The sequence below is a fragment of the Vicugna pacos genome, chromosome 3, assembly GCF_048564905.1.
Source record: "Vicugna pacos chromosome 3, VicPac4, whole genome shotgun sequence".
Classification (NCBI taxonomy): domain Eukaryota; kingdom Metazoa; phylum Chordata; class Mammalia; order Artiodactyla; family Camelidae; genus Vicugna; species Vicugna pacos.
In genome coordinates this window covers 75,796,693-75,808,126 of record NC_132989.1, presented here as the reverse complement: position 1 = coordinate 75,808,126, position 11,434 = coordinate 75,796,693, and positions in this window count along the sequence as shown.

The window sequence follows — 11,434 nt, the reverse complement described above, 5'->3', positions numbered from 1 at the left end:
TGAGCAGATTATGTGTCAGAGCCAAGACTCTTTCTGGAGCCAGTTCATTGTTGAAGTTGTAGGATTCCCTACCAACTAGGTTTTAAGATATATTTCAGGGTTTCTATTCCTGATAGGCTAGGACCTCTGAGATCCAGGGTCCAAATCCCTGAAAGCCCAGGGAACTGACCTCCAGCTTGTAGGATGCCATTCTTCCTCCTCAGCTGACAAGCCCTTCCCCTCCCTCCTTCTATTGATGATAACAATCAGTGATTGCCTGTTGGGTGTTTCTCACTTCTGGTTCTCTGGTCACTCTATTCCTGGTAGTGCCTCAGCTTATCTAGGACGGAAAATGGAAGGCCTGTTGTTTGGCCCCGTGGAGGACTTTTCTATTTGCTAATGCATTCTGTAGCGTTTAGAAGAACATTGTGTAGAGTCATAAGTGCAATTTGCCAAATGCTTCTAGCTCTTCTCTTGCCGGGGTACATGTGTAGGCTGTATATCCTGACCCCCGTGATTGGGAGGGGCCATTCGAGTAGGCCTGGCAAATGAGTTGTGAGCAGAGTGACAATCACCTCTGAGTTGGAATATTTCATTGCCAATGTGAGACCCTCCAGAGCTCTCCCTTTCCTCTGCGGAATACTCAAGATATGGAATTGACTCTGATAAAAAGACTCTTTCTACTGACTCATGATAAGCAATATGCACTGCTTTTAAGTCATTAAGATTTTGGAGATATTTGTTACAACAACATCACCTGGCCTATCCTGACTGATTTATAGGCAGATTTGTCTTATGAGAATTCAGGGTCTTTTTTCCCTATTGTGGAGTAGCCTGATGTGATTCAGAGCTTCTGGAAAGGCTTTTCTGCTTTAGAATATCACTACCTCCTGCCTCTGAGCTTGCCACACCTACCTACAGCCCTATGACTTAGGGCAAAGCACTCTTTGTCTTTTTAAGCCTTTGCTCTCTAGCTTTAAAATAAGGAGTTGGATGAAATGACCTCCAGGGCCAATGTTTACTCTCTGCTGTGTGTCTCAGTGGTAAGTTGATCTCCTAAGCACCTATTCTGCTAAGGCTAACAGTCTGAGATGGGCTTGGATATCATGGATCTTTCTCTGAGGTCACAAATGCTTCTGCCCATTCTGTCTCAAAGGTCTTAACGTATTTTATTCCTCTGCCTTCATCACTCAGCCTCAAGGAGCTCAAATGTCATCTCCCCAGAGAAGACTCCCTTGAAACCCAGTGTAACACAAATCACTCACTCTCATGTCACCCAATTTTATTTTCTCATATGAAGCAAAATGAGATTCTGTTGGCAAGGTGCCAGCGGTGCTTGCACTGGTCCCATCTAGTTATTATTTTATTGTTCATTGTCTATTTCCCTTCTGGAAAATAGACTGCTCTATAGCAAGGACCTTGTGTTTTTCATTCATTGCTGTATCCCCCTGCATGTAAAACTGAGCCTGGCACATGAGGCCCTCAGTTAATACTGGTTGACTATGGCCTCCTATGCTAGGGACCAGGGGCTCTGAAGGGAACAGAGGCCCATGCCGTATGTTTCACAGCAAGCAAGCTACCACCCATGCACCTGCTTTTCTGGTCAGAGTATGCAGGCAAAAGCTGGTTTGCTGGGAGCCTCGTCAAAACAGAGGCATTTCCCCTGGTGATTCATACAACTGGAGAATGACTCATGGGCTGCATTACTGTCAAGGTAAAGTTTGGGGATTTGCCGGCAACAAAGGCACAGTCTGTCTGCCTGTGAGGAGCAGGGCAGCAACTGGGAGACAGGAAGAGCTGGCCTAGGACCCCAGGAGCACTGGCAGCCTTTGTAGTTCTCTGCCTCCGGCTGCAGGCGAGCCTAGGAGTGAATGCTGCTTTTATTTATTTGCTTAGAATGATAACACTTCAAAGGAAAGGCTTTTTAAGAGATGTCTCCATTCCCAAGACTCCCACTGTATACACTTGATAGTGAATTTCCAAGGGGCTATGTGAACATTGGTCTTATAAAATCTTGGCCTTCTTTTCATGATCCATTATCCCTTTAATAAAATAAATATAACTATTCAGTAATAGCCAGAAAGTGAAATAAAACCCTGACAACAGAATCTCCTTTGGTTTCATATGAGAGAAGAGACCAGCTCTTTAAGGAGCATTTGAATTTCTTTGCAATGAGGTGGAAAGGGCCAATTTAGAAACAGACAGTTCTGCTGCTTCTCTCACTTCCAGGTGATAACGAAATATGAAAGTCAGAACATTGAAAAATTGGTTTTCAGAGTCACTGACTTTTTCAGAAAATGCTCATTCACTGCCAAACATCTGGTGTGTTGTGTACCAACAGTGTGATTCTACATCCTATGTTGATGTGGGACCAAAAGCTGGGTAAGCAATTTGGGATTGGTGGGCGGGTCAGTTCAACTGATCCAGTGTTTTGATGTTGTCTCTAAGTCTCTGGAGAGTCAATGAATCTGAAAGTCTAACTCAGAAATTAAGATTAATTTATCTTAAAAAATTTGACTTTTAAGCATTATGCATTTTTCATTTTCTTCTTCCAGAAAATAGAAGGAATGACCCTGTCTTTCATACCCAAACCATCTGTAGTGGCATGACAGGTCTTCCCACTACCGCTAGGGGTTCGGCCTTCAGATGATGTGGCTGGGAGTGAGCTGGGGCTGCCCTGGGCTGGGGGCAGGGAGCTGGGCTCAGCAGACTTTCAGCACAAAGCCAGTTTATTCAGGTCCCACCTTTGGCCAAGCAGCAAATTACTCTTTTGTGGGTGCTGGGGAAATCACAATTGGTTGTCTGTTCCTCGATGGCCACAATAAAGAGGCAGAGTGGCCTCTTTTCCCTGAGCCCAGGACAAGCATTCAGGAGCTCTGCCACTTGCATCCAGCTCTCCCACTAACAGGCCACGGCCCTCCTGGTCCGTCAGCCAAACCCTCTGTGACTCAGCTCCTTTCTTTGCAAATTAGGGGTGGTCAGATGAATCTGAGAACTGTGAGGCATGTTTGAAAAGCCTTTAAAAACCCCAGCTCCTGTAGAATGACTGGCTGTATCTATGGTTTGGGGACTGGCACAAAGGTTGGGCACTTTCTCTTTCTTGGGTAGTGGTCTGTGGCTTTCTGTGCAGAAGGCAACGCTTTTCTGATATAGAATTCTCCTCATCCAGTCCTCTTCCTCACAGGACCTGGGCCGCATGGTTAGTATGCTACCCTTGGCAGTCAGAGCCCTTCAGCCCTACCATGTCCCAGGTCTCTACAACCTCCTTCTATTTCACATAAAAAATTTACTTCTTCTAAGTGTCAAAGGATTTGAACAGACGGTTTACATAGAAGGAAAGAGTAAGTGAAACATCACGTAGAATAAATACATAGCTTCGAAAATAACTGAGAAAATGAAAATGACAACAACTTGAGTTAGCAGAAGTAACTGTGAGCCAGCCTAGTGGGCTCAAGGCACACACACACATTTATTGCTTTGTTAGGGGCTCTCGATTGTTCTAGCCTTTCTGGGCAGTGACCTGTGTAATAAAAGCTACTTATTTTGAGAAATATACCCCCCAAAGAAAGAAAGAATGATTTGTTAAAAATGTCCACAGCAGTGAGATATGCCAAGTAATATATATGAAAGAGAACAATCACTAAATGATGCTCAGTAGAGTAATGTTTAAGTGAACTCTGGAACCTCATCACCATGAAATGTTACATATTGGTGAGGATGAGAATAAGGGATAGGAGTGTGGGGTCTCCTTGACCACTATTCTAGCAAGCCGTTATCACTGGTAGGAGGTTATCACCTTCATACAGTGTACTGAAACAGAAAGAAGAATAAACATTGCTGTTATATGTGATTACTGAAATGTTAACATTTAGATTCATGCAAGGATGTGATATATGTGACGTAATATTTATTGAAAAATATTTTGTGAACTATGATTTTATCTGTGTAAAGAGGCATTTGTATGTCCATATGACTCTCCAGAATGCACTCAGAGTGATGGATAATGATTTCTTTTCAATATTCATTTACTGTAAAACATTGTTTTATAATAAAATTGATGATAACAATGTGAACAAAACAAGCCCCAACCATTTTCCAGTGTGTCTCCAGCATAGAGACAGTCTTGCTTCCCCTTTTCCCTACCCCTGGCACGATGCCTGGCACACAGTAAGGCTCACTCTTCATTGGCTGGAAGTTGTTGAGTGACATCCAGTTACATTAGGACCAGGCTTTCTGCCAGTTAATCTGTGCCGGGATATTGACTAGCTAATATATAACCATTCTCTTTCCTGCCTTTCCCCCTTAATGATTTTATCCAGGTGAGATTCACATGTATCCAAAGGCTTCTTAAGAAAGAAATTCAGTGCCAGGAATTAAAAACAACGTGTCAGGAAGGGAAGAAGGGACTGGGTGGTTTTGGTGCAAAAGTCCTTTATTTGCCATTCAAACTCTACAGTGAAGGTAGCTGAATAAATGTCTCCCAGTAGGCATTGTCCTAGATAAACAATAATGAGGGGAGAAAGAATTCTCCTGCTTGTGATCAGCCTTGCAATGTCCTTTTGTGACCCACAGGGGAGTAGAAAGTCACACAAGGGATCTCACCAAAACTGCCTTCTGAATGATCATGATTTTCTCATAACTGCATACAGTAAGCTGAAATTTTCCCTGGGAAAAAAATCAGTCCTTTTAAGGCAGGAAATAAGGTGGCTCTTAAGACTAGAAGAAGGACATTCTCTTCTCTCGAAGGTGACACCAACGTCATGGGGGGTTGGGGTTGGAGGGGACTGTGTTCCTAAACACAGCATGGTTAGAGATTGAAGCTCCTTCTGTCCTACCAACCCTGGCACTGGGGTGGAGGTGTGATATTTTCTTGGAGACTGTGTGTGTGTGTGTGTACATGCTAAAATACATTGCTGCTGACTACAGTAGCGTTAGGCACTCAGGCTACAATGTTGTAGAGTAAATAGAGCTGCATATAACATATATGGAAAGAAATTTTTCTCCATTTGCTGGGAACCCGAGACATTGCAGTTTAATTAGGAAAGGTGGAGTCTTAGCCAGATTTACTAGAAAAGAGCCCGAGGGAAAAGCCGATGTGCTTCTGTGCTTTATGGAGAGGGTATGATTCCCAGGAAACAAAGGGGAGGGGAAAAAGATGTGAAGCAAGGAAGGAGGGAGAGAAGACACAGGGGATTTATTACAGAGTGGACCACAGCTTCATGTGGGATGTCTTCATAGAGGCCTTCTGAAGTGGCGTCTCAGAACGACCTACCCCTGGCAGCACTTCTGGGTTGAGTAAGTGGTCACCCTTGGAAACAGCTGGAGCAGTCAGTGCCTCTGTGGGTCCCACCAGCCAGTGCACAGGTTGTCAGTTGTGGTATTGGGGGCTCATTGGTCATGGTGGTGGCACTAGCACCAGTGGCAGGAGATGTTCCAACTAGGGAAACATCCAGAGCTGTTGCTAGGGCTTCTGTGGCCAGGAAGCAAGGGAAAAGGCACGTGTGTAAGACCTAAGGCCCAAGCAGCGCACATTTAGCCCAGGCCAGGTGGGCATATGCTCAGATAGTGACAACTCCTTGGAGCCTCTAAGCTGCATCAAGCCATTGGGATGCTCAGACTCAGCGAGGGGAAGGGACAAGCCAAGTTCACTGTGCCATCCCAGGACTTGACAAGGATTATGTTGAGCTGCTGTTTTCAACAACACCAAGTAATGGTTCTGACAGTGACAGCAGCAGAAATGGTGGCTATTCCATGGAGGATGCTGAGATTGATTTTGTGTTTTTCTCTTTCCATGAGGTGGTCACCAGGACTGATTACCTGCTGAGCCAGCATTCTTGGGGTCTTGGACTTATCACAGGAAGGGAAGACATACAGTCACTCATTCTTGGTCAGGGAGCTATAAGTCGTTTAATTAGAATATTTTAAGATAAGTGATCTGATTTTTATATCCCAACTTAGTGAAAAGGGACCCATCCAAGACCTGTAATCATCCACACAGCTTGATCAAATTCCTACTTACTAGTTTCTTTGTCAAGATAAAAAGAGGGAAAGCATAAGATAGAAGAATAAAGGAAAGAGGACTTTTTATTTAACTTTTCCTTGACAGTGATTTTGCTCAGGTCAGTAAATGTGATGGCACAAAGGATGTTCTACATTGGGAGGATTCAGCCCATGTATTGAGACACAGGCATTCGAATTATTCAGCTTTTAGCAGCGTGTGGAATGCACCCGTGTTAAGGATGCTGCAATCCATACCCTTCTATCTTAATGTCTTAGTTCATGTGTGCCCGGCCTTTGGGGAAGTAAATAATAATTGACTGTGGAAAATTTGAATGATAAAATACTGTACAATATGAATGGCAATTGCATTCTCTCAGTCAATCACCAATAAATATTTACTAAGTACTAAGCTGAGTTTTAAATGGTCTTTAGCCCAAACTAGGGGTTTTGTCTTGATGTGATGTATTCTTAAACTTTGAGGTTAGAGTCAATCAATGAACTTTCCATTTAGAGTGTTTAGCATCTCTCCCAGGAGTACCATCTGTTAAGTATAAGATAGCAAGGTTAAATTCTAATACAGCAAACACTTTGCATCTTGAGGACTTGGTTTGCCTTCTGGGTTTATGATGCCACCGGAACATCTCCTTTGTAATGTGTTTAACTGGCCTAGTCATCTTGGCTAATTTATAGCTGTGGACACTTAAGAGGGTAATAACATTAGGCCATGAAATGAATATTTGATATGACATGTGTATTGATTAGGGAACTGATCAATGAAGGCTAAGAAAATTTATGTTTTTGTATATGTAAAAGGAGTTTCTTATTATTTGGAGATGGAATAATAGGTCTCTGGCTTTTGTTTGATTTCCTATTTTTCCTACACCTGCACAAGATCAGCACCTATTTTTCTTTGGTGTCCAATGACATTTTCCACATCCTGCTTTCTATTAAGGCTACTCATTTTACATCATTCACTTCTTCACCTAGGTTTTAAGCTTCTGGAGGTCAATGATCATATCTTAATTTCTGTTGCATACCTCATAGAGTTTTGAATTTAATAATTCCTTTATCTTGATTATGTATGAGCTGACAGTTCTTGTAAATTATCCAGAATTAGCTAAGGGTGTTTTCTAATTGCTGCAGAACTCTGCAGCTTTCTTGAAGTATTCTGATACCTTTCCTTGAATCACATCTCAGTAAAGTTTCTTAAAAAATTGTTTCCAAGCAGGTAAGGTTTTTTGACTGTCATATGTGGGGAACCATCTGGAAATAGCATCAAGTTATGACTTTTCAATGACACTGAAGATAATTCCAGAGGTGCCTGAGGACAGCACACATTGGTTATGTCTGCTAATGTCCTGGATCTTTGAGGAAATAATCACCAGCATACCTGCTTCCTCTGAGCAGACTCCTTTATTTACTTGGCAGACATGGTTCACGTGCTGTTCTGAAAATTAGGCTGAGCCTAGGAAACTGACACAGAGGATTCAGAAGTGCTTCTGGCAAGAAAGCCACAGTATCTAAATTCCTGTGGAGACAAGTTTTAGATTGAGAAGTACTACTATTCTTTTGATTCCTGCATATTCAGCACTGGAGTTTCTGCTGGAGGATCATGATAAAGGTCTTGGGAACTGTTAATGCCCATGACCTTCCAACGTCATGGCAAGAAATGAGGCTTAGCACACAGGCTTAGCTCTGGAATTTAGACCAAAGACTTGGAGAAGCTTTTAGATATTCTGAGCAGTTATCTTTGGTTCTATTTTTCCTGGTTGCTTTGAGCCACGAGCCTCCAGAAACTCAGCTGAGCCTTGAAGGTGGTGGTGTTTGAATCAAGGTCACTCTGGACACCGATAGTCACCCTTCAGTCCAATGGAGTCTTGAACGTCCAGGTGTGGGAGGCTGTATTATCCTTAACATACCCAACCAGTAGGGGGTGATGGTGTCAGGATGTGTGTAACCACAAGGTACTGCTTTTCTTCTTTTGAAATTTGAACCTCTCAAACCTTTTTGAAGAGTATCCCAGTGAGTCCATGCTGCCGAATACCACTTCCCTGGACCCTCTCCAGGGTTTTAAGAAGAGTGTCATGGGGAAACTGCACAACCACCGTGCCTGGGTGGAGGAGAGAAAAATGCCCCCCAGCCAGGCCAGCGGGTGTTGGTGAGCACTCAAGACAGTAGCCGTTGCAGGGGCTCTCCTTTAGGGGAACCTGCCCATGCAGGTAGGTTTCTAATATGTACAGGCTCCTCTCCTCCCCTCCCTGTCATGAATATGCATGGATTTGGCTATAATTAGGTCACAGAGCAGATGCTATTAATCATATCATTGCCAGGGGAGATGATATATGGTACCATATAACTACAGGTCCAGGGTTTTACCAACATTTGGGGCTTCCTGCTTGCATTTACCAAGAGCTAGTATAAAGCTGAAATACTTGCCACCTTTTTAAAACAGGGCTGTCTCAGGAACAGACGTTATCTGGCGTGGGAGGACTGGCTTTCTGTGCCAATGATGATTAAACAACAGCAACCAGAAAACAGCCCTGGTACCCAGTGCCTGCTGCCATTTCTCATTATTGTCAGAATGTCTTCAGTTGCCCAGGGGTGTATTTTTTTCCTTGTTGTTATTGGTTTAATTATGGTAATGCCATCCTATAGGAGAGAACTAATTAACATCCTGTCAAGAGATCAACTCCGCTGTAGTGCATGTGACATTAATGGCTCTGTGTGTTTCAGGGCAAGTTCTTAAAGGTACTTTGCTGTTTTGTTATTGCCGTTGACACCTTGAGAGGAAACAATTTTCGATTAAACACAGATATATCCAACTCTCTAGGGGGGATATGAGTATTACATTACTGTTAATAATTGTTACAAATAAAATGATAATAAACACAGGGAAATTTAGGGAACAGCAGCAAATTTCCCACAGCAGTGCTCACTACCCGCACTAAGTGGAAGGGAGACGTGGCAGTGAGGGTGGGGGGACGGGACAGGGGCTGCCATAAGCGGGCTGCTCATCGTGTACAGGGCACTCGGAGCCCCACGACCCTGCAAAGTAGGATTTATTCTCCTTGTTGTATAGATGAGAAACTTCGAGGTTCTGAGAGGTTGTACAAGAACACACGGAGCCAGTGGTCACACTGAGCCTGGCATGATATCAAAGCCTGGGCTTTTCCCACAAAAACGAGTAACAATAACATAGGGCTGGAGACCTTCTTAGGTTCTCTTCTGTCATTCTGTCACGTACTGTCCCTAGCTGTCCAATTTGTGGCTTATCTGTAGCAAATATTTAGATATTTATGCGATAGACTATTTAATCTGTATTTCCAATTCCATTTTATATCCCAAGTCTTGTTTTTTCCTGTCTTAGTCCTGTTAGGTAGTTAGATAAGTGGGTAAGTGGGAGCACTGGGCAGATAAGTGGAGGAGAGGGAGGATGGTCTGGAAGATGGCATTATGCCTGCCCCCAGCATGAAGGGACTTTACTTCTTCCAAAGGAGTGCCCGCAAGAAACCGGTTAGAAACCGACAGCCACAACTGCGTGGCAGCAGAAAGGGCTTAACCGGACACGACCCAATGTTCGTTGTATTATAATTAACATTGCAGTGCACCCCCAATGGGTTTTTCTGTGTACACCATGGGTAAGGACATGTGCAAAGGGGCCAAACGTGGCTAAACATTCCAGGGACAAGAGCTGTCAATCAATCAAGAGACCACCTCTAAGCAAGGGTATAAGAGAAAGAGGGAGACAAAAACCGTCCCTTTTCCTCCCTTGGATCAGCCCGCCTCCCATTCTTGGAGATGTACTTTTTCTTTTCTAAATAAATCTTTAAAATCTCTTGCTATACAACACACCGTCTCCCGAATGTAAACTTATCTTTTGGGTATGACAAGAACTGGGGTCTTTACCTTTTGGGGTAACAGTCTCATTTTTGGGCCATCTTATATTCTTATATATTCATGGCAGCTATCAACTCTTTTCTGAAAGACCATAAGGTATAAATAAATAAAAATAACTTTCACCATAATCCTATAAGGTAAATATAATCATTCTCTTTATTTTACATTAGAGAAGTCACTTGCTCAGGCCCCATATCTATTAAGTAGAAGAACTGAACCCTGAACTTAGTTCTTTTTGTTTCACCATACTGCATAGCTTACTTTAAAAAAGACTCATAATGGAGAAAAAAAAAAGCACTAGAATCAAGGACATATTGAATACTGAGCTTTTGAGCAGTAGAGTCATATACTCTGAGGAAAGAGAAAATGAGAAAGAAGGAATATTTTCATCTACATGGTAAGCAGAAAGCTAGGCTGGACATAATATTATTAGACTATTTCTGTAGACTCAGGGACACTCATTTGTACAACCTCCTTTTGTTATTTGGGTCTCTTAATTCAAAGAGTATGGGAATAATTTATATACCTGAGTTGGTGACTGAGATCTTACTTCTTTACTGGACCCTTGAGTGAGAGTGACTTCATCCTCATTAGTCCCATTATTAAAAGTTTACCTCAGATCTTCTGAACATAAGGTGCTATGTATCATTTTAAGATATGATGTCTTCTCTGTTGAGCTTAAAAATTAATAATAGCTTTACATCTATTGTAAAACAAGATAGGGTATAAATAAGTGTTATTTCTTAGCAGACAACTCTAGAGATATATATATACATATATATTCAATATCTTTTCAATATCTCTTCCAGACCTCTGGAGAAAGCCTAGGGTTCATCCATCCCTACCTTCTCCCAGAGTGTAAATGAAAAAAACTAAAGCAGAGGGAAGGAAAGGGATTTGCTTAGAGTTACCCAATAGGTGATAGCCTCTAAGTGCTGAAAAACTTGGGTGTGAAGACCAGACTTATCTTGCAGACATTGCACAACAAATTTCTGTACTGCAAATCCCCATGTGGAATTTATCCCTTCTCTTTGAAAAAAATCAAGTAGAGCTGACTGCTGCTTATGGTCAGCTTTTCCCAGAATGGTGATGCAAAGCCATGTCCTCAGCCAGTCCTTGCTTTGCTTTTCCTGTCCCAGCTGGATCATAAGAAACATCGCTCATCCCACCTAAGAAGCTAGACAGCTCCTTCTAGGAAGAAACAGTTTCCAATGTATTTCCCTTTCTGGGAGGAATTGACACTGAAATGACATGGTAAGATTTCAGGACACTAATGGAGTCACATATTCCAGTGGGAGAAGCCCCACTAATGTGGCTGTGCATTGCTTCCTCCATCTAAATAATATTTGGGACAAGAAATTGGCCCTGGAATTGTTTTCCTCTTCTGTCACTATGCTGCCAGCCAGGTAGGATCTCTCTCCTCTTCCCACAGAAACATTTATGTATTTGGGAGTTCTCATGATATTGGTGGCTGGAAAAGAAAGACCATCCTGAGGTCTTCATCAAGGACTCTTGTCGAATGTATACCTGGCAAGCAGTAAAGTGGAGTTTTATTTCC